This window comes from Ranitomeya imitator, chromosome 5 (genome assembly GCF_032444005.1).
Source record: "Ranitomeya imitator isolate aRanImi1 chromosome 5, aRanImi1.pri, whole genome shotgun sequence".
NCBI classification, from domain to species: Eukaryota; Metazoa; Chordata; class Amphibia; order Anura; family Dendrobatidae; genus Ranitomeya; species Ranitomeya imitator.
Genome location: NC_091286.1, coordinates 380,373,973 through 380,397,881, shown reverse-complemented (window position 1 = coordinate 380,397,881; position 23,909 = coordinate 380,373,973). Strand labels below are relative to the sequence as shown.

General features: G+C 42.5%; 1 long non-coding RNA gene across 1 annotated transcript; it reads left to right on the top strand.

Moving 5' to 3' along the window:
* The first annotated feature begins 4,053 nt into the window (after positions 1 to 4,053).
* Positions 4,054 to 11,015, top strand: LOC138680746 (uncharacterized). Its single transcript, XR_011321757.1, has 3 exons — positions 4,054 to 4,187; positions 9,483 to 9,510; positions 10,960 to 11,015. It is a non-coding gene; the product is annotated as an uncharacterized lncRNA (long non-coding RNA).
* Positions 11,016 to 23,909: the final 12,894 nt, after the last annotated feature.

Here is a 23,909-nt window from a genome sequence, read left to right as displayed (position 1 = left end):
GATGATCTCACTCCCATCTGGCTGCATCTCGTGTGTGGCAGGTTCAGTGGTGCGGGGGCTCCGGCAACATTTTAGGAAGGCCCGGAGCCCCTGCACTTTCATTGCATCGATGCTTTGGCCTCTGGGAAAATGGCCGCCGCAGGTGGTGCATGTGCAGATTGAGACCTCGGCAAAGAGATATCGTCCCGAGATCTTGGGGAACGAGATCTTAGTGCCGAGATCTCAATCTGCGCATGCGCCGCCTCTGGGAGCCATTTTTCTAGAAGCCACAACATCAAGGCAATGGAAGTGGGGGAGCTCCGGACTTTCACAAAATGTCACCAGAGCTCCCGCACCACCGAGTAACACCAAACCAGTATGGGTCATATCATTGCCTAACCACCAAACACCCCTGTGAAAATTTGGGGTGCGTCTTATGGGCCAATATTATGGCACCATCACGAAGGACACGGATCTATCATTCTACAAGAAACAACCTAGGGGTTTTCGGGTCCGGTTGAAAAAATACAGATCTGCTCCATTGACCATCGCTGGACCATGGTACATTTGGAGAAAGCAAGGATTGGGACCCACTGGTCGCCTGGCTCCATGGAGATGTTCAGGTAAGCAAGGTTGTGACTCTTGTGTCAACTTGCCTTGTACCTTGTATGGACTCAATGGACTGTCATCTTTCTACGCTTGTCGTTACCTCCTGTGTGTGTACCACAGGTGGTATAGCTGACCCTGGGAGCTCTGACGTAACATCTGCCATTATTGTAGTGGGTCAGCGTAAGGGTGAGACTCTGTAATGTGCACCATCTTGGGTATTTGCTGGGACTGTTCTATGTGTTATCTGCCTGTTTTGTGGTTCAATAAAGTATTGCCACACTGTTTTAGGGTATGTACACACATTTAGGATTTTTCACATTTTTTTCGTGATAAAAACACATAAAAAACGCATACATATGCATCCTATGATTAAGAATGCATTCCGCAATTTTTGTGCACATGATGCGTTAAATATCACTATTTGTCCCTGGTATTGCGTAAATGGTCCACAAACAATGAGTGATTCCTATATCTACCTGAAATCTCACCCCCTGCTATGCATCACTCAAAAAGTACACAACTTTATTTTACTTTTACAGAAATTGTTGCCTGACACATATGGAGGTGTGGGAGAATGCATTAGGGGTCTTGTTACCTTAAGGTACCTTCACACTAAACGACGCTGCAGCGATCCAGACAATGATCCGGATCGCTGCAGCGTCGCTGTTTGGTCGCTGGAGAGCTGTCACACAGACCGCTCTCCAGCGACCAACGATGCCGGTAACCAGGGTAAACATCGGGTTACTAAGCGCAGGGCCGCGCTTAGTAACCCGATGTTTACCCTGGATACCATCCTAAAAGTTAAAAAAACAAACGCTTCATACTTACCTTCCGCTGTCTGTCCCCGGCACTGTGCTTCTCTGTACTGGCTGTGAGCACAGCGGCCGGAAAGCAGAGCGGTGACGTCACCGCTCTGCTTTCCGGCCGCTGTGCTCACAGTGAGTGCAGGAAAGCACAGCGCCGAGGGACAGACAGCAGTAGGTAAGTATGAAGCGTTTGTTTTTTTAACTTTTAGGATGGTATCCAGGGTAAACATCGGGTTACTAAGCGCGGCCCTGCGCTTAGTAACCCGATGTTTACCCTGGTTACCAGCTAAGACATCGCTGAATCGGTGTCACACACGCCGATTCAGCAATGTCAGCGGGAGAGCCAGCGACCAAATAAAGTTCTGGCCCTCTAGCCCCGACCAACGACATCACAGCAGGATTCTGATCGCTGCTGTGTGTCAAACTAAACGATATCGCTAGCCAGGACGCTGCAACGTCACGGATCGCTAGCGATATCGTTTAGTGTGAAGGTACCTTTAGTCTCCAAAACAGATCTTTGCTTGGGTATGCGGGTGCCATTGGCCTCCTCTGCCTAGGACATCAAAATAACATGTCCCTGCCCTGGTTCTCTGCATATAGGTGTTAACCTAAAACCATCTGTTATTTGCACTTAGAATAACAGTTACATTTGGACATTGGTCCTTAAAGGGTGAGGGGCCTCAAATGTTTCTTCATCACATAATTATTAGATGGCTGTATTATAATGGGCACCTTGTATGCGGAGATCCCTATTACAGATTTTGCAGTATAGCCCAGAAGCTTCAAATTACACATTTGTTCAGCAAATTTCTACAAGAATCTGACACTGTAAAGAGAAAAATACTTTTGGACTGGCCACTGTGCATTCTGTCATATAATGTGAGAAGCTACATAAGGCCTGGTAAATTTTGTGCTAAGGTTGAGGCTGAGGTTACACATAACTCTTCAAGCACATGTAGCACGCATCTTTAGTGCATCTGCTGAGGAGCGGTTTCTTAAATGTTATTGTAAAATAATAATATAATAATAATAATTTTTTATTTATATAGCGCCAACATATTCCGCAGCGTTTTACAACTTATAGAGGGGATTTGTACAGACAATAGACATTATAGCATAACAGAGATCACAGTTCAAAACAGATACCAGGAGGAATGATGGCCCTGCTCGCAAGCTTACAAACTATGAGGAAAAGGGGAGACACGAGAGGTGGATGGTAACAATTGCTTTAGTTATTTGGACCAGCCATAGTGTAAGGCTCGGGTGTTCATGTAAAGCTGCATGAACCAGTTAACTGCCTAAGTATGTAACTATTTAAAAGGTTAGTTTCCTGCGATCTTTAGGGTCCACCACCTGGGTATCTCATTTTTATTTCTAGAGTTCCATACCAATGTACTATGTCTGCTTACAGTGTCTTGTATTGTTTACCGCAGTGATACAGTTTATTCTGGTGTATTTTAATCGAACCTCTGTCTCCTTACGTTAGTGTTTCTACGACGCACCCTACTTCTGCAGCTTTCTGCTTTACTGATATTCATTTATGCTTCACCGATATGTCAGCATCCAATGCCAACCTTGATGACGTACACCACTGATGCCGTTTAGTCCTTTGTCTGATTTTGTCGCCTTGTCTCGTATTATTTTGGTGACACAGCACATATCTCCAGCATTTAGGGACTCTTTTTGTTGTTATTATTATTTTTTATAATTTTTGTATATAATTTTGTATATATTTTATGTTCATGTTTTGTGATACCCTGTATCTTTGTTTATGTTACAGTAAGGTTTGAGAAAGACCCTGTGGGTCGAAATGTTACCTACCTTGAAACACTGCGGTGATACCTTTATTTTGGTGTTTGTAATAAAGAAAACCACGTTTTTCAGCTTAACGAAAATTCTGAAGACCTTTCTTTGAGTGCGACTGTTGTTGTACATGACTATATTCTGGAGTATCCCTCCATGTTCAGTCTGCACCACCACTAGCGAGAGTGCACGTCTTGTTCTTTAATACCATATTCTGAGTTGACGACTGCACCCGCTCCCTCGATGACGACCAATACCTTCGCCTTTGATGAGACGACAGCATCCAGGATACTCTCTAAAATAACCACATCAGGTGATTTTTTGAAAATTCCTGCACAGGAAGTACGAACCAGGGATTACGAGAGAGAACGGAAACGTCTGACTTCATACGATCTGCACGCTACCACCTTAGCGGAATATCACAAACTCAGCAGAATACCGCGGGGTTTGCGGTGCCACCTGAGACCCACCTTGTTCTCAGATAAACCCGAATTCTGCGAGAAGTTTCAGTCAATACTCAACAAGTGCTCGTTGGATATTATACTACTTACCATAGAGACTCTCCAGACTGCTATTACTGAATCAGCACAGAAAATTACTTCTATTGAGGAACAACTTGGCTCCACCCTCTCTAGTACTGAGTGGCAAAGTCTGAAATCCAAAACAGATAAAACTATCGAAGAACATCGTAAGGCCCTACAGGACAAGAAAAGATCTAAGTTCCAGAGAGATTCTGACGACTATATTCAAGACCGGGTATACAGATGGAAAGATTCCACCAGTATGGGCTCCTGGCGACGAAACTACAATTACAACCCAAGATTCACCGGCTCACACAGCACAGACAGCGACAGCTCAACAGGCACTTTTTCCCAGAACCGTTTTTTTCAGAAAAGACCACCCACCAGACCACGTGGTCGCCATACAGGAGGAGACGCACAAGGAGGGCCGCCCGCAAACACCGCAGATCGGATGACGACCAGATCACAGGTAATCCCTCTACCTCCATCCTCAACATTTCTACATACACACTCAGCCCGACCGAACTAGCCATCCTCCAATGAGGGCTTTCCTTTTGCCCTACCCCCCCATGGGATAAATTTCAATTATCCCAAGACCTCGAACATTTCTATAGAAACATTCGTCTAAAGACTGCATGCTCGCAAACGCCAGAAGCCTGACAAACAAGATGGAAGAACTAGAAGCAGAAATATCTACAGGTAACTTTGACATAGTGGGAATAACCGAGACATGGTTAGATGAAAGCTATGACTGGGCAGTTAACTTACAGGGTTACAGTCTGTTTAGAAAGGATCGTAAAAATCGGAGAGGAGGAGGGGTTTGTCTCTATGTAAAGTCTTGTCTAAAGTCCACTTTAAGGGAGGATATTAGCGAAGGGAATGAAGATGTCGAGTCCATATGGGTTGAAATTCATGGAGGGAAAAATGGTAACAAAATTCTCATTGGGGTCTGTTACAAACCCCCAAATATAACAGAAAGCATGGAAAGTCTACTTCTAAAGCAGATAGATGAAGCTGCAACCCATAATGAGGTCCTGGTTATGGGGGACTTTAACTACCCGGATATTAACTGGGAAACAGAAACCTGTGAAACCCATAAAGGCAACAGGTTTCTGCTAATAACCAAGAAAAATTATCTTTCACAATTGGTGCAGAATCCAACCAGAGGAGCAGCACTTTTAGACCTAATACTATCTAATAGACCTGACAGAATAACAAATCTGCAGGTGATCGGGCATCTAGGAAATAGCGACCACAATATTGTGCGGTTTCACCTGTCTTTCACTAGGGGGACTTGTCAGGGAGTCACAAAAACATTGAACTTTAGGAAGGCAAAGTTTGACCAGCTTAGAGATGCCCTTAATCTGGTAGACTGGGACAATATCCTCAGAAATGAGAATACAGATAATAAATGGGAAATGTTTAAGAACATCCTAAATAGGCAGTGTAAGCGGTTTATACCTTGTGGGAATAAAAGGACTAGAAATAGGAAAAACCCAATGTGGCTAAACAAAGAAGTAAGACAGGCAATTAACAGTAAAAAGAAAGCATTTGCACTACTAAAGCAGGATGGCACCATTGAAGCTCTAAAAAACTATAGGGAGAAAAATACTTTATCTAAAAAACTAATTAAAGCTGCCAAAAAGGAAACAGAGAAGCACATTGCTAAGGAGAGTAAAACTAATCCCAAACTGTTCTTCAACTATATCAATAGTAAAAGAATAAAAACTGAAAATGTAGGCCCCTTAAAAAATAGTGAGGAAAGAATGGTTGTAGATGACGAGGAAAAAGCTAACATATTAAACACCTTCTTCTCCACGGTATTCACGGTGGAAAATGAAATGCTAGGTGAAATCCCAAGAAACAATGAAAACCCTATATTAAGGGTCACCAATCTAACCCAAGAAGAGGTGCGAAACCGGCTAAATAAGATTAAAATAGATAAATCTCCGGGTCCGGATGGCATACACCCACGAGTACTAAGAGAACTAAGTAATGTAATAGATAAACCATTATTTCTTATTTTTAGTGACTCTATAGCGACAGGGTCTGTTCCGCAGGACTGGCGCACAGCAAATGTGGTGCCAATATTCAAAAAGGGCTCTAAAAGTGAACCTGGAAATTATAGGCCAGTAAGTCTAACCTCTATTGTTGGTAAAATATTTGAAGGGTTTCTGAGGGATGTTATTCTGGATTATCTCAATGAGAATAACTGTTTAACTCCATATCAGCATGGGTTTATGAGAAATCGCTCCTGTCAAACCAATCTAATCAGTTTTTATGAAGAGGTAAGCTATAGACTGGACCACGGTGAGTCATTGGACGTGGTATATCTCGATTTTTCCAAAGCGTTTGATACCGTGCCGCACAAGAGGTTGGTACACAAAATGAGAATGCTTGGTCTGGGGGAAAATGTGTGTAAATGGGTTAGTAACTGGCTTAGTGATAGAAAGCAGAGGGTGGTTATAAATGGTATAGTCTCTAACTGGGTCGCTGTGACCAGTGGGGTACCGCAGGGGTCAGTATTGGGACCTGTTCTCTTCAACATATTCATTAATGATCTGGTAGAAGGTTTACACAGTAAAATATCGATATTTGCAGATGATACAAAACTATGTAAAGCAGTTAATACAAGAGAAGATAGTATTCTGCTACAGATGGATCTGGATAAGTTGGAAACTTGGGCTGAAAGGTGGCAGATGAGGTTTAACAATGATAAATGTAAGGTTATACACATGGGAAGAGGGAATCAATATCACCATTACACACTGAACGGGAAACCACTGGGTAAATCTGACAGGGAGAAGGACTTGGGGATCCTAGTTAATGATAAACTTACCTGGAGCAGCCAGTGCCAGGCAGCAGCTGCCAAGGCAAACAGGATCATGGGGTGCATTAAAAGAGGTCTGGATACACATGATGAGAGCATTATACTGCCTCTGTACAAATCCCTAGTTAGACCGCACATGGAGTACTGTGTCCAGTTTTGGGCACCGGTGCTCAGGAAGGATATAATGGAACTAGAGAGAGTACAAAGGAGGGCAACAAAATTAATAAAGGGGATGGGAGAACTACAATACCCAGATAGATTAGCGAAATTAGGATTATTTAGTCTAGAAAAAAGACGACTGAGGGGCGATCTAATAACCATGTATAAGTATATAAGGGGACAATACAAATATCTCTCTGAGGATCTGTTTATACCAAGGAAGGTGACGGGCACAAGGGGGCATTCTTTGCGTCTGGAGGAGAGAAGGTTTTTCCACCAACATAGAAGAGGATTCTTTACTGTTAGGGCAGTGAGAATCTGGAATTGCTTGCCTGAGGAGGTGGTGATGGCGAACTCAGTCGAGGGGTTCAAGAGAGGCCTGGATGTCTTCCTGGAGCAGAACAATATTGTATCATACAATTATTAGGTTCTGTAAAAGGACGTAGATCTGGGGATTTATTATGACGGAATATAGGCTGAACTGGATGGACAAATGTCTTTTTTCGGCCTTACTAACTATGTTACTAACTATGTATGTTACATACTTCAGACAAGAACAAGAGACCAGAGGGAATAGAGTCCCTCCTCTTGGAGGGAACCCTGCTCCCGACTTATCCATTACCGAGCTAGGTCTACGAAACCCAAGCAATTTCTGTCCCCCCCGTTCATTTAATGCCATAGAAGCCTTTATTGACTTAGTCCATAGGGATATCGACAAGGTCCTAGACCAACACCAAAAGGGCCGTCTGCCCACTAGTAACAATATTTCACCCATTGAGAAACAAGCGATCAAGTCCCTCAAAGACAATAAACAGATTGTCATAAAACCTGCTGATAAAGGTGGTGCCATTGTAATTCAGAACCACACTGACTACGTCAATGAAATCCGTCGCCAATTGTCAGACACCACCACATACTTACCTATCCCTCATGACCCGGTGCTTACAATAAGATCCAAAATACAACAAATTCTCTCTAACTATGTAGCCTTGAATACCATCAACTCTAAGACTGCCACCTTCTTAATAAATCAGAACCCTGTCACCCCAGTTTTTTACACCCTGCCAAAAGTCCACAAATCCTTAACTAACCCGCCCGGCCGCCCAATTGTGGCATCTACCGATTCCATTTTAGCCCCAATTTCCGTTTTTTTGGAAAAAATATTAACACCACTAACCAATAAAACTTAATCATTTATTTTGGACACTGGCCATTTCCTTCACTCCATTAGTCAGATTACCAATATCCCTTCTGAGTGCATTTTGGCAACCTTCGATGTAAAGAGCTTGTATACCTCTATATACCATGATTTAGGTATCACTGCGGTTGCGGAGCTTCTTCAGTCATCACACCTTAGCAATAACTCCACTCAATTATGCCTTGATCTCCTGTCTATTGTACTGAGGGAAAACTACTTGTTTGGAGATCAGTTTTACCGACAGACACGCGGGACTGCCATGGGCGCGAACATGGCGCCCGCTTATGCTAATATTTATATGGATAATTTTGAACGTTCCTACGTATACACCAACACTCTGTTCCAACAGTTCAGCAAATGCTGGCTACGCTTTATTGATGACATTTTTTGCCTATGGGTAGGGTCCCCTGAAGACCTGTTTTCTTTCACCAAGGTTTTCAACTCCATCAGACCAGAACTACAATTCACGTTAAATTGGCATGACACAAATCTCATTTCTGGACACCCTGGTGATTAAAAATGACATGGGCACCCTCTCCACTGACATCTTTACAAAACCCACTGATACCAACAATTTACTTCACTACACCAGTTGCCATCCCGCCTCAACTAAAAACAGTTTACCCCGCTCCCAGTTCGCAGGCATCAAGAGGATAGTATCTGATAGGAATCTTGTCCCCACTCGCCTTGATGAGATGGCCAATAAGTTTAGAAACAGACAATATCCTCATGAACTCCTTACCAAAGAGAAAGCCAGGGCCTTGGAACCTCATTTGGAATCACCTACTACTCCCACCAGAGAAAGAGTTACATTCGTTCACACACACCACCCGATAATGCCCACAATCTACACCACCATCCATAAGCATTGGTCCATCTTGGCCAAATCTTACCCCAATATTGAAGCCTTCCAGACTCCTGCACTCATGTGTAAACGACGCCCACAGAACATCAGGGATAACCTAGTCAGAGCAGACATAGGGAGCTTCTCCAGGGTCCCCAAACAGACCTTCCTTGGCACAGACCGCAGAGGCACATTCCCTTGCCTCAGCTGTGCATGTTGCTCCAACATCATCAAGGGTGATAAAATCACTCACCCCCACTCGGGCAAATACTATAACATCAAAGGCTTCTACACATGTGATACCAACTATGTAGTATACCTCCTGAAATGCCCATGCGGCTTACTTTATGTGGGTGAGACCACCCAACATTTACGTGACAGAATTGCTAGTCATAAATCCACCATACGCTGCAAGAAGACTTGGTTACCAGTTCCACACCATTTCGTCAGTGCGAACCACAATGTATCGCAACTGAGAGTGCAAGTAATTGAACAAGTCGAGAGGCCGCAAAGAGGTGGAAACCACATCAAACAATTAAAGGAGAGGGAGGCTTATTGGATCTACACTCGGCAAACGTTGGCCCCAGGAGGCCTTAACAGAGAACTGGATCTCACATTCAAGTAACCATATGTCCATCTTGTGTATATATATTTTGACGTATGTAACTTTTTTACCCATACAGGTGGTGGATCTTTATCCTCTTTCCAACTAACCAATATCTTGTTCTTTCAGACACACTAGTCCCTTGCCTTCCTCGTGGGTGAGTATGGTGCATTGTGCAATTGTATATTATTTCATACAATTTTTCATTAGTCTCCCCCGTTATTTTTATTTTTACTTTTATTTTTATTTCCATCATTATTTTCCAAGAAAATTTCTTATTTTTTTTCTTGTTACTTATTTTTTCATCATTGTTTTTCTTATTTTCGAGTCCATTTTATGTTCATTTTCATTTTTTTTTATTATTAATTTTTATTTTTATTAATTTTTTTATTTTTTTCTATTCTCTATTTTTTAAGTTTCATTTTTACATTTTCCAGCTTCATTTATATATTCTCCTCTCAGCTCCCATGGGTCTTTTATTTACCATTTCATTATCCCTATGTTAAATATTTTTATTTCTAATTTTTATGTTTTATTTAATTCCAGTATATTTTTTCATCATACATTTTCTTTCTCTGCTTCCTTTTTCAATTTCCCTTGGGTCCACTATTATTCATCATAGATTATTACTCATGCCCCTCTTTTCCCTATTTTTTCCATATTTTTTTTTCATACTTTTCTCCAATTTCTTTGCCCACTATTTTTATGCTTTTGCCATGTTTTTTTCATATTTTATTTTGCACAATGTTACCTCTTTTCATCTTGGGCTTATTGCCCTGCCCATACACCATGCTACATACTGCAGCCCCCAGCTAGGTCCCCCGTTCATTCTTCCCCCATTGCCATCGCCTCCCTTCACCTTAGTATGGGGTTTCTACATTCAGCGTCCTCTCACACCACACACATCATCACTATCATTCCCCCCTGTACTTTCTCTAGCATTCTGCTTGTACGCAGACCTCTCTTCCTGTCCTCTCCACCCCTACTCTCTGAGCGCAGCTATGTCCTCAGCGCGCGTGCGCAGCCCGGCTTGTCTTCCCCCAGCGCTCCAGCCCTGCTCTTTGCATTATGCGCGTGCTCCCCTCGGCCCCAGTATTACCATGCACACACTGCGCATGCGGCGCCTGGCTCCTTAGCGTTCCACACCTCACTTTCGCCTTACATTCTGTGCGTCTGCACACTGCGCACCTCGCACTTCCTGCCGCCCTGTACAAAAGGGCGCTCATCTCACCAGTCCTCCACACACACCACCACCGCAGACACCATTACTTTCGCTTCTACAGGTAATTATGCCCGCTTCTATTCCTCTCCATGCTATGGTCTTGCAACCCCTTGCATACTTTCTTACCGCTGTGGCCCCTTTTTCTCCCATAGCCCCAAACGGGACTCCTACACCCCTTCAGGGATTTGTGCCCTCCGCTCTGTTCCCACTATTTAAAAGGTTAGTTTCCTGCGATCTTTAGGGTCCACCACCTAGGTATCTCATTTTTATTTCTAGAGTTCCATACCAATGTACTATGTCTGCTTACAGTGTCTTGTATTGTTTACCGCAGTGATACAGTTTATTCTGGTGTATTTTAATCGAACCTCTGTCTCCTTACGTTAGTGTTTCTACGACGCACCCTATTTCTGCAGCATTCTGCTTTACGGATATTCATTTATAGCGTAAACCACAGGAGCAGAATGGACGGCACTAGAGTGAATACTGATTCCACCAGGCGGAACTGTTAGCGGGCTGACTGAGACCAGGTACTCACGATTGCCTCTAGATTCGGGTGCTCAGCATAATAAGCAATAACAAGCAGTCCAAAGTCACCAAAAAAGAAAGAATATGCGGCACTCACCCTAGATTGGCAGTATGAATCGTGATTTATTTGAAGAAACTTTAACAGGAAAAGTCCATTAGAGCGTGCGGTACAACAGAGGGTGCGGCATTGGAGTCAGGACTGAGTTCATACTGCCAATCTAGGGTGAGTGCCGCATATTCTTTCTTTTTTGGTGACTTTGGATATTCATTTATGCTTCACGGATATGTCAGCATCCAATGCCAACCTTGATGACGTACACCACTGTTGCCGTTTAGTCCTTTGTCTGATTTTGTCGCCTTGTCTCGTATTATTTTGGTGACACAGCACATATCTCCAGCATTTAGGGACTCTTTTTGTTGTTATTATTATTTTTTATAATTTTTGTATATAATTTTGTATATATTTTATGTTCATGTTTTGTGATACCCTGTATCTTTGTTTATGTTACAGTAAGGTTTGAGAAAGACCCTGTGGGTCGAAATGTTACCTACCTTGAAACACTGCGGTGATACCTTTATTTTGGTGTTTGTAATAAAGAAAACCACGTTTTTCAGCTTAACGAAAATTCTGAAGACCTTTCTTTGAGTGCGACTGTTGTTGTACATAAGTATGTAACAGTACAGACACAGAGGGCTATTAACTGCATAAAGTGTATGAGAACATGATGCGAGGAACCTGATTATGTTTTTTTTTATTTATTTTTTATAGGCCACACAGCGATAGTTAGGTTAATGCGTTGAGGCAGTAGGCCAGTCTGAACAAATGAGTTTTTAGGGCACGCTTAAAACTGTGGGGATTGAGGATTAATCGTATTAACCTAGGTAGTGCATTCCAAAGAATCGGCGCAGCACGTGTAAAGTCTTGGAGACGGAAGTGGGAGGTTCTGATTATTGAGGATGCTAACCTGAGGTCATTAGTGGAGCGGAGGGCACGGGTAGGGTGGTAGACTGAGACCAGAGAGGAGATGTAGGGTGGTGCTGAGCCATGGAGTGCTTTGTGGATGAGGGTAGTAGTTTTGTACTGGATTCTGGAGTGGATGGGTAGCCAGTGTAATGACTGGCACAAGGTAGAGGCATCAGTGTAACGGTTGGTGAGCAATATGATCCTGGCAGCAGCATTCAGGACAGATTGGAGCGGGGAGAGTTTGGTAAGAGGGAGGCCGATTAGTAGAGAGTTACAATAGTCCAGAACAAGAATGAATAAGTGAGACAGCAAGAGTTTTTGCAGAGTCGAAAGTAAGAAAAGGGCGAATTCTAGAAATGTTTTTGAGATGTAGATAAGAAGAGTGAGCCAGTGATCGGATGTGGGGGGTGAATGAAAGCTCGGAATCAATGTTGAGTGATTTTTCTGTGCTGCTGGTGGAGTCCCACACGAAGGATGAATCAATGCGGTTTTATTTATCTTCATGTTTCAAAGTCATCAGACTTGTCAGGGTATAAGGCTGAGATAAAAAAAAAACCCTTCTGCAAAATTGGAGCAAGGTCCTCCTACCATTAGGGATGCTCTGGGACAAAGCATCCGCTTTGGTGTTTTTAACTCCTGGACATAAAGTGACCACAAAATTTAATCAAGTAAAAAACAAAGACCACCTAGTTTGTCTAGGATTGAGACATTTAGCCGATTGAAGATATGAGAGGTTCTGGTGGTCAGTGATAGCAGTAATAGGATGTATTGCCTCCTCCAACCAATGTCGACACTTCTCGAAAGCTAATTTAATCGACAAAAGCTCACTATTACCCACATCGTAATTTCTCTCAGCAGAGGAAAAGTTTTTTTTTAAAAAAAGGTGCATGGATGCCATTTACCAGGGGACGGACCCTGAGACAACACAGTCTCAACCCCCATCTCTGACACATCCACTTCTATGATAAAAGGTTGGGAAACATCTGGTTGACTGAATATAGGTGCAGTGTCAACACAGCTCTTTAAGGAGGAAAAAGCCTGCTGAGAAGTATTTGACCATTTAGAAAAATCAGAACCCTTCTTGTCATGTCAGTAAGGGGTTTCACCAGTACTGAATCATTTTGCATAAACTTCCGGTAAAAATTAGTCAAACGCAGAAAACGCTTTAATGCCTTCAGATTCTTGGGACGGTCCCAGTCGAGTATAGCCTGAATCTTTTCCGGATCCCTCTGAAAACCTGAAGAGGACAACAGGTATCACAAACCCTGCACCTCCTGAACAGCAAAAATAACATTTCTCTGGTTTGGCATAAAGCTTGTTGCCCCTTAATATCTGAAGCACCTGTCTCACATGCCCCCGATGTGTCTCCAAATCAGGTGAATAAATCAAAATATCAACCAGATAGACCAGCACAAACGTTCCTACCAAATGATGGAAAATATCATTAATAAAATGATGGAACACTGCTGGTGCATTCGTCAGACCAAAAGGCATAACCAGATTCTCAAAATTCCCCTCTGGGGTATTGAATCCCGTTTTCCATTCATCCCCTTCACTGATTCTAACCAGGTTATAGACCCCCTTCCCTTAAATCCAACTTGGAGAAAACCTTAGCTCCCACCACCTGATTGAATAATCTGTAATCAGAGGAAGAGGCTATGGATCTCGGATAGTAATTAGATTCAATTCCTGGAAATCTAAACAGGGACAAAGACTGCCATTTTTTTCTTCTCACAAAAAAGAACCCTGCCACCACGGGCGAAGATGGAGGTCTGATATGCCCCTTCTCAAGACTCAGCAATAAAATCTTTCATGGCTTGTCTTTCAGGACCGGACAGATTGTACAGTCTGGACTTGGGTACTTTACCACTGGGAGTAATGTTAAAAGTCATATGCCTGATGGTGGGGGGCAAATGCAGACACCCCTTCTCAGAAAATATATCCTCAAAGCCAGACAAAAATGCCAGAATTACCTCATAATGAAAAGACCCCATCCTCAGACTTATGTTATGTACAATCCGCATCAGTGCTCTCTGTGCAAGTGGTGCTGAGTCGATGGCGTAAATAGGAATAGAAATAGCTAAGGTATAGCAAGAAAGCTCATGAGTTCTAGCAAACTCAGCATCCAACATAGTGACCCCAGCTCCACTGTCTACAAACACAGAAATGTTCTCAGTCCTGCTCTCTAGCACCACCTCTTCTGTCAGGAAAAAACAAGAATTACAGGTTGAAGACGAACCTACCCCTTAATTATCAAACTCCAGGCTCCAAGGGTTAATCACGTCTCTTTTTGTCTGCGAAACAAAGAACAGGCCCCAATAAAATGTCCCTTCCTCCCACAAAAAAAAAACAAGCCCTTTTTCTTGCGAATATCAGGGGAAACATACTGTTTGACATGAACGCACCTCCTATGTCAGTGTGTCAGACAGTCATCCTGGATCCAGCCATAGAAGGTCTTTGCGTTTAGCTCAAACACCTTAATTTTTGCGTCTGTTATGGAGCGTTATCTTTCTCCCTCTATGACCCAATAGTTACCACCACCTTCTACTGCTAATCACACACCCGGGCTGAAGGTTTAAATACATTTAATTGCTGCAGTATGATGCGGGTGTTTGTTCATACTTGCCTCAGTAGTTCATACTTGCCTCAGTATTGTTGGAAGTTCTAGCAGTCAGCTAGTGTCTTTCCCTGAGGACCCTTGGAGGATTGCTGGTGTGACATTTCGGTTGTCTTCTCAAGCTAAGCATTTTTCCCCATCCATCTTCCATCTCGTCTCTAGTTTTAGTGGGGACTGACTAGCGCCCATCCTGTGCCCTCCCTATGTAGGGCCTTTCGCTACGGTCTGGCAGGGTTTAAGTTCCCGCTCGGTGATGGGTGCAGAACCAATATAGGGACGTTTAGGGCAGACAAGGTGATTTTAGATCAGCCTAGGGGTCTTATCTCCCCCTTCCCTATTCCCGTGGTTGTGCACTTACTTATCCTTCACCCAGCATGAGTTTTCTTCTTTACTTTTTTTTATTATTATTTTTTTCAATTGTCCTCCATAGCTCACTCAGCAATACTTCTCACAGGCACTGGAACCTTGAACACATACAGGTGCTTCTCACAACATTAGAATATCATCAAAAAGCTAATATATTTCAGTTCTTCAATACAAAAAGTGAATCTGATATATTATATAGAGTCATTACAAACAGAGTGATTTCAAGTGTTTATTTCTGTTAATGTTGATGAATACGGCTTACAGCCAATGAAAATCCAAAAGTCATTATCTCAGTAAATTAGAATACGGTACTTTATAACACCAGCTTGAAAAATGATTTTAAAACCCGAAATGTTGGCCTACTGGAATGTATGTTCAGTAAATGCACTCAATACTTGGTTGGGGCTCCTTTTGCATCAATTACTACATCAATGCAGCGTGACATGGAGGCGATCAGCCTGTGGCACTGCTGAGGTGTTATGGAAGCCCAAGTTGCTTTGATAGCAGCCTTCAGCTCATTTGCATTGTTGGGTCTGGTGTCTCTCATGTTCCTCTTGACAATACCCCATAGATTCTCTACGGGCTTAAGGTCAGGCGAGCTTGCTGGCCAATGAAGCACAGTGATACTGTTTTTAAACCAGGTATTGGTAGTTTTGGCAGTGTGCACAGGTGCCAAGTCCTGCTGGAGAATGAAATCTCCAAAAAGCTTGTTGGCAGAGGGAAGTATGAAGTGCCCTAAAATTTCCTGGTAGACGGCTGCACTGACTTTGGTCTTGAGAAAACACAGTGGACTTACACCAGCAGATGATATGGCTCCCCAAACCATCACCGATTGTGAAAACTTCACACTAGACCTCAAGCAGCTTGGATTGTGTGCCTCTCCACTCTTCCTCCAGACTCCGGGACCTTGATTTCCAAATGAAATGTAAAACTTACTTTCATCTGAAAACAACACCTTGGACACCTGAGCAACAGTACAGTTCTTTTTTTCCTTGGCCCAGGAAAGACGCTTCTGGCATTTTCTATTGGGCTTGACACAAGGAATGCGACACTTGTAGCCCATGCTCTGGATATGTCCATGTGTGGTGGCTCTTGAAGCAATGACTCCAGCAGCAGTCCACTCCTTGTGAATCTCCCCCAAATTTTTGAATGGCCATTTCTTAACAATCCTTTCAAGGCTGCGGTTATCTCGGTTGCTTGTGCACCTTTTTCTACCACACTTTTTCCTTCCACTCAACTTTTCATTACAATGCTTGCATACAGCACTCTGTGAACAGCCAGCTTCTTTAGCAATGACCTTTTGTGGCTTACCCTCATTGTGGAGTGTGTCAATGACTGCTTTCTGTACATCTGTCAAGTCAGCAGTCTTCCTCATGATTGTGGAATCTACTGAAACACACTAAGGGATCTTTTTAAACGCTTAGGAAGCCTTTGCAAGTGTTTATTAATTATTCTAATTTACTGAGATAATGACTTTTGGGTTTTCACTGGCTGTAAGTCATAATTATCAACATTAATATAAATAAACACTTGAAATAGATCACTCTGTAATGACTCTATATATGAGATTCACTTTTTGCATTGAAGAACTGAAATAAATTAACTTTTTGATGATATTCTAATTTTGTGAGAAGCACCTGTAGGTTTGGATCAATTTTTAAAATCTTCTTAAACTTCTGATTAAAAGGGCTTAGTTGAACAATCCTAATCTCGAGATGGAGACATAATTTTATAACCACATACAATAGGGGTAATAAACGAATTCCAATCATTTTAAACAAATATTTGTATCTCCTACAAAAAGACCCCATATTGAAAGAAATGATTATCACATAGACCCTTTATAACATTCCGCAGATGTCTTAACATTGAAAAATTATATTGTATATATTGTATTGCACCTAATCTTCTGAAAAACAAAAGAAATAAAAATAAGATTTGTATTTTGGAACCTAAAGTTGTGAGGGGAAAACATCCCGAGATGATTAAGAATGGGGCATTTAAATATGGGAAAACATGTTGCCGATGTTGAAAAATGATTGACCATGAAGTTAAATCTATTAAGGTTAAAAACACAAATATTAGTTATAATTTTAAACACGAACTATCATGTGATTCGGACTTTGTCATGTATGCAATTACATGCAACTGTGGCCTCATATATTTGGGCAGCACTACACTAAAAAGTTATGGGAGACTTTGTAATACAATTAAGGAAAGATATTCAAATGTTCCAAAATCTCCCATTATATGTGTGGCCACAGGTCGGAAGCCTGGGGTAATTCACCAGGCAGACAACGGAGGGTTCCCATGTCAGTGTGACCGTGAGCGGGGTCCATTTGGAGAATCGCAAGCAGCGGTTAGATGGGTGTCATGTATAGTGATTAGCCAGTCTGTCCTTATTGTGTTGTGGGCAGCGCAGAAAAACACTCAACGTTCCATTTTTTTCCTTGGTTTTTATGACCTGTGGATCTGCGGCAGATGATCATACATATGCTCTGTAATTGTATGCACACAACTATCAGGTGAGTAAACCCTGCTCTTTACTTGCCATTTTTCATTGGATAAGGCCCTATTGCGCTCTTTGCTCCTCAACTCCTGCCCATCAATGTGAGTGGCTCATGGCTTGCTTATTAATGCAATTTCTACAAAATTAATTAAAATAGGCAAGTCATTAGCAATTACCGGTATGCATTTGGAAGTTGCTATGACATTTGAGAAGCTGTTTCTCAGAAGACGCACCTTGAATGTGTGCTAAACAAATGCTGAGAGCTATATGTGACACCAGCCTAAAGCTGTATTAAGAGAGGGTCACAAGCCATATCCAGAGCCCCCCGACCAGAGATGTTCCGCTCCTGCCCCCTCTTCCCACAGTTGTGACACACATAGCCCACAATACCGGTATATTGATAGTCAAAGCTTCCCCATAGAGCCCACACTGAGGCCCGATACAAACATGCAGATATTCCCACCTTACCCCCATCTGGCATTCTCATATCTCATCCAGCTACAAACAAACCTCTAACTGGCAATATCATTCCATCTCCAGCTTAACATATTTATCTGGGCCAGTATATGTGCATCCAGAGCTGGTGGATTACCTGCAAAAGTCATCCTTCTGTTTATTATACACTAGATGGTGGCCCGATTCTAACGCATCGGGTATTCTAGAATATGTATGTCTACGTAGTATATTGCCCAGCCACGTAGTATATTGCACAGGCATGTAGTATATTGCCCAGTCACGTAGTATATTGCCCAGCCACGAAGTATATTGCCCAGCCACGTAGTATATTGCCCAGCCACGTAGTATATTGCCTAAACGTAGTATATTGCCCAGCCACGTAGTATATTGCCCAGCCACGTAGTATATTGCCCAGCCACATAGTATATTGCCCAGCCACGTAGTATATTGGCCAGCCACGTAGTATATTGCCCAGTTACATAGTATATTGCCCAGCCACGTAGTATATTGCCCAGCCACGTAGTATATTGCCCAGCCACGTAGTATATTGCCCAGTCACATAGTATATTGCCCAGTCACATAGTATATTGCCCAGCCACGTAGTATATTGCCCAGCCACGTAGTATATTGCCCAGTCACGTAGTATATTGCCCAGCCACATAGTATATTGCCCAGGTACGTAGTATATTGCCCAGCCACACAGTATATTGCCCAGCCACGTAGTACATTGCCCAGCCACGTAGTTCACGTAGTATATTGCCCAGCTACGCAGAGCCACGTAGTATACAGCACAGAGCCACGTAGTATACATCACAGAGCCACGTAGTATACAGCACAGAGCCACGTAGTATACAGCACAGAGCCACGTAGTATACAGCACAGGGCCATGTAGTATATTGCCCAGTCACGTAGTATACAGCACAGTCACGTAGTATGCACCATATCCCTGTTAAAAAAAGAATTAAAATAAAAAATAGTTACATACTCACCTCCTGGAGCCTCTGGATCGAGGCGGTCGGTTCCCGATGCTTGGCGCGCGGTCCGGTCCCAAGAGTGCATTGCGGTCTTGTGCGATGATGACGTAGTGATCTCGCGAGACCGTACGTCATCATGTCGCGAGACCGCAATGCATGCAGTGCTCACCGGGACGTCACGCGGAGCGGAAAAGGCCGATTCCTGATCCGGGGGGGGGGGGGGGGGGCTTTGAAGGGGGCCACCGGAGGGTGAGTATGTAACTATTTTTTATTTTTTTAATTATTTTTAACATTAGATATTTTTACTATTCATGCTGCATAGGCATGAATAGTAAAAAGGTGGTCACACAGGGTTAATAGCAGCGTTAACTGAGTGCGTTACACCGCGGTCAACGCTGCCATTAACGCTGTGTGAGCGCTGACCGGAGGGGAGTATGCAGACGCCGGGCACTGACTGCGGGGAGGAAGGAGCGGCCATTTTTTTCCGGACTGTGGCCGTCGCTGATTGGTCGCGGCAGCTATGACAGGCAGCTGCCGAGACCAATCAGCGAATGAATAACCGTGACAGAAGGACAGACAGACGGACGTGACCCTTAGACAATTATATAGTAGATGTTGCTAATATTCCAACTGGGCCCACAGTCGTGAGCCCCACATCATTAACCCACAAGCCACATGTGGTTCCCGAGCCACAAGTTGGGGACCCCTGACTTACAGCAAGATGAAGCTCTGTGCTCCTCATTTGCTGTCATATTCTCACTGATGGACTACTCACAGTCACCTGTTTTCTATCACATTTCACAATGCCAACTGCATATATTATTGAATACACTGTCATCATATTCACAAGGCTACAATGCTACTTAATCTGAGGGCAGCATAACGTAGGGGCAGAGACACTGATTCCGGGGAGGGGTCACTTGCTCAGCACCTTGATGTAGTTTCAATAGGGTGTTTTATCAGCAGCAGATTATCACTCCTGCCATGTAGTCCTCCTGCTCTGTATACCCCCTTCCCCTCACTGATTGGCAGCTTTCTGACAACATACAGTATACATAGAAAGCTGCCAATCAGGGGTCTTTATACAGAGCTCAGCATTCATGGCACTTCTAGATCACTGGAATCAGGCTTTCTGCCCTTGCATCATGATTCTCTCAGATTCCACAGCAAAAACAGCTGACAGAGTCCCTTTAAATATAGGAGCTAGGACTATCTCAATAAATAAATAGCACTCTCACAGTCCCCCTATAATAGTATTATGGACTACATCTCTTAGATGGGATGATGCTGATGTACTTACTATTAAAAAAAATTGTGACAAAATTTCAGTATACCGTAATCTATTTGAGGAATTTTCTGCCATATATTAAAATGAACAGTTTTTAATTCTAGCTCCAACCCTTATGTTGTCACTCTTGTGCTTTCTTGCTCCACCAGAGATCTGTAATGTCCGGAGGGCAATGACTAGAAGTGGCTACTAATGTCACATCATCTCTTTTCCTGCTCATGTGTCACACTTAACCTTTATTATGTAATGTGTAATAGACTTTTGTTCTATTTCTAAATGTGATATTTTCATATTCCTGTGTATAGGGGTGGGAGGCGTTCACAAACAATAATGTTCGCCATATGGAAATGAGCACTACACAAACACAAATGCCATACCTTACCTTAGGATGCGTTAAATAATGGTCATTGCTCCAACTATTATTGGTTTTACACTCTGGGACTCAATGATACTTATGCTTGACTGCTACAATAAAATGTAAAACTACATAAATGGCGTAAGCTTGAAACTAATATTTGTCGCTGGTTACATCAGTGTTTTTAATGCAACAGATTGGAGATTTACAAAGCGAACAGTTGGGCTCAATGTGTCTATAAAAAGCTGCTGTAGGTTATGAGCTTTAGACATTTTTAACCACTCATTTGACAGTTTTGAGATTTTTAAAGGCGAAATGATTATGTCCGACAGTGAATTCTCCTGCTTCTGATTTTGTTGCAAAAATTCTGCAACTGTATCATTAACCTGAAACAACCCCATTGAGAATTTCTGCAACAAAATCTGCAGTGTGGGAGCTGACCCATAAAAAGTCAATTACACCGATTACACAGACTGATTGGCAAGGAGAGTTGGTAAGAACACTTGTTCCTGATCATCAGTCCATGTTGCCGTTATCGAGCATGACTGGATTGTTCATGCAAATGATTAATTGTGTGTAGCACCACGCCCCGTGTAAACAGTATGCTGGATGCAGGAGGACAGAACTCTCATATTAACATTTATTGTTCGTTACACGAACATGCACAAGTCAACATATATATAAATTGGCCAGAAATCAGCCATTGTAAATAGTTTTCAAATGGGTAGTCAGGTTTCTAAGATTATTGCTCAAAAAGCTCAAAGAGGTAAAAAACAAAACCCCATCTTTTACCAACCTCTATCTGCACACATAGGAAAAAAGAGGTATAGATATTTCTGCACAAAATCCGCATCTCCTGGCAGAATCTGCAGCCGCGGTTTTTATGTGGATTTTGTGCGGTTTTCATGCGGAATTCATGCGGATTTCGTGCGGATTTTCTGCGGTTTTTGCCACTGCGGATTTTTAACATGGAGGGGTGCAGAAACGCTGCAGATCCACACAAAAGAAGTGACATGCACTTCTTTGAAATCCGCAGCAATTCCACACTGATTTTTCTGCACCATCTGCACAGCTTTTTTTTCATCCCATTGAATAACATTGTACTGTACATCACAGTGCGGCTCTGCAGTGTTTCTGCGCAGAAAAATCCGCAAATTCCGCATCGTGTGCACATAGCCTAAGGGTTCAGCGCTGTCTCTCACTAATGCTCCGATGATTATGTACAGGCTGCAGCCAATCACTGAGCTTAGCAGCCTAATCAATGTAGAAGACACTAAATTAGGAGTTCAATGATTGGCTGCAGTGCTGTCAATATGTCGTCACTAATACAGCTGATCAACAAAGACCAGAACAGTAGTGAAAAGCAGTGCTGAATCCTGGAGGGTGAGTATTCCAGAGAAATCCATGTTTTCTTATATGTAAATGAGCTGTTAACAACTATGGGCCAGACATGGATCTTCCTGAGAATCTGCCTCCAGAGATTATGCTAAACAGAAGTTACCAGTGTGATGTGTAATGGCTGCTCTCTGCTCTCCTGATCTCACTGCAGAGCTGTGTGTGGTGATAACTGACACATCTGCAGGTTCCTCTCAGCTTCAGATTCCATCTCACAGGCAGACAGGGATGCAATCCAGCAGAGCTGTGAGAGCTGCTTTACTTACGTCTCTCATACTAGTAATGCCCCCTTTCAGGGGATGCCAACCATCAAAAAATTCCAGGACAATCCGTAAAAATAGAGCACATTTTTGCCCTGCCCATAAAAAAATTGAAGGCATCAGTGATTTTTTTTTTAAAGCTGAAGACACTTACACAGATTATTTTGCCTGTAATTATCATAATTTCACAGTTTACAGTGAATATAGCTAATGAGTTCATATCAGAATTGTAGACCTGGATCACTTATAATCATAATGATTTATTACAGTTTTCCAGTGTGTCAGTAAAAAATATGGTCTGTCTGTAATTTTTTGAAAATCTGACCTGAAAAAAATTAAAAGTCACGTTGGCAACCCTGCTTCATTTTAGTCAAAGTAAGCTCTGGAGGCAGATACTCATGCAGGTCAGTGGCCCACCCATAGATGTTAGTTGTTCATTTAGGCCGGGTTCACATTAACGTTCGGGGCTTTGCGGAGGGCTGCGTACGTCCTCTGCTAAGCCCACCTACTTCCGCATACTTTTGGGTACGCAGGACATGCGGATGCGTCGTTTTGACGCGCCCGCCGACTGCATGGGAACACAAAAAGTTGCATCTTGTGCGGACAGCGGGCGTGTTAAAACAACGCATCCGCATACATCCGCATGTCCTGAGTACCCAATGTTAAAGATAGCAATGCAGCACGCATGCAGAAGTATGCGGAAGCATGCAGAAGTATGCGGAAGTAGGCAGGGCTTAGCGGAGGACGTACGCAGCCCTCCGCATAGCCCCCGAATGCTAATGTGAACCAGGCCAAACATGTAAGAAAAAATGATTTCTCTGTAATAAAAAAATATCAAGGTATCATTTCATTCAGCTTCCTATGACCTACATGCCCATATAGAAGGCTTAGGAAGGTTGATCCTACTGACAGATTCCCTTTAAGTTTTAGACAATAACAAATCTGCCCCACCGGATCTAAAATACCTAAATTATTATTGTGATATAGTGCAAGAACCATTTCTAATTTCCTTGTGACATTTTGTTTCCAATACCTATTAAAGCAAAAATCACACAACTCAATTTGGACAGGTTTTATTTTATAGATTTTTGCAAGCAAAACTGATCTCATACAAAAGTTCATATAATGTTACCATCCACTCAAGCGAAAGAAAACTGCACATATGCACCAAATGCTATTATTTGAACAGTATTATAGCTCTATTAAGACTGAATCTCACAGATATAAATAAAAATAAAAAAAACAACATAAAATATAATTTCTCACAATGATTAAATACCTTTCTGTGAGTTCTTTGAACTTAAAACTGTGGAAATAACTGCAGTGTGCATAATAAGGTCCAAGTGAATGGAGATTCGGTAGTGTTCGGAAGCTTGGCATCTATGTCCATGTTCTTGCTCTATTATAAATAAGTATGAGGTATTCATAATTGCTAACTAATGAAGCAGTGTTTGGCATACTGATCATCGCTCCAGATTTCGGTTATAAATACATTCAATGACTGTTTTCGTTTCTGAACTTTACACAACCGCGGCGTTAGTTTCATCCCTCAAGCATTTCCAAACTATTAGACAAAACAAATGTTTCTTCTGATAAAAATATGTGTAAAAAAAAACAAGAAAAAC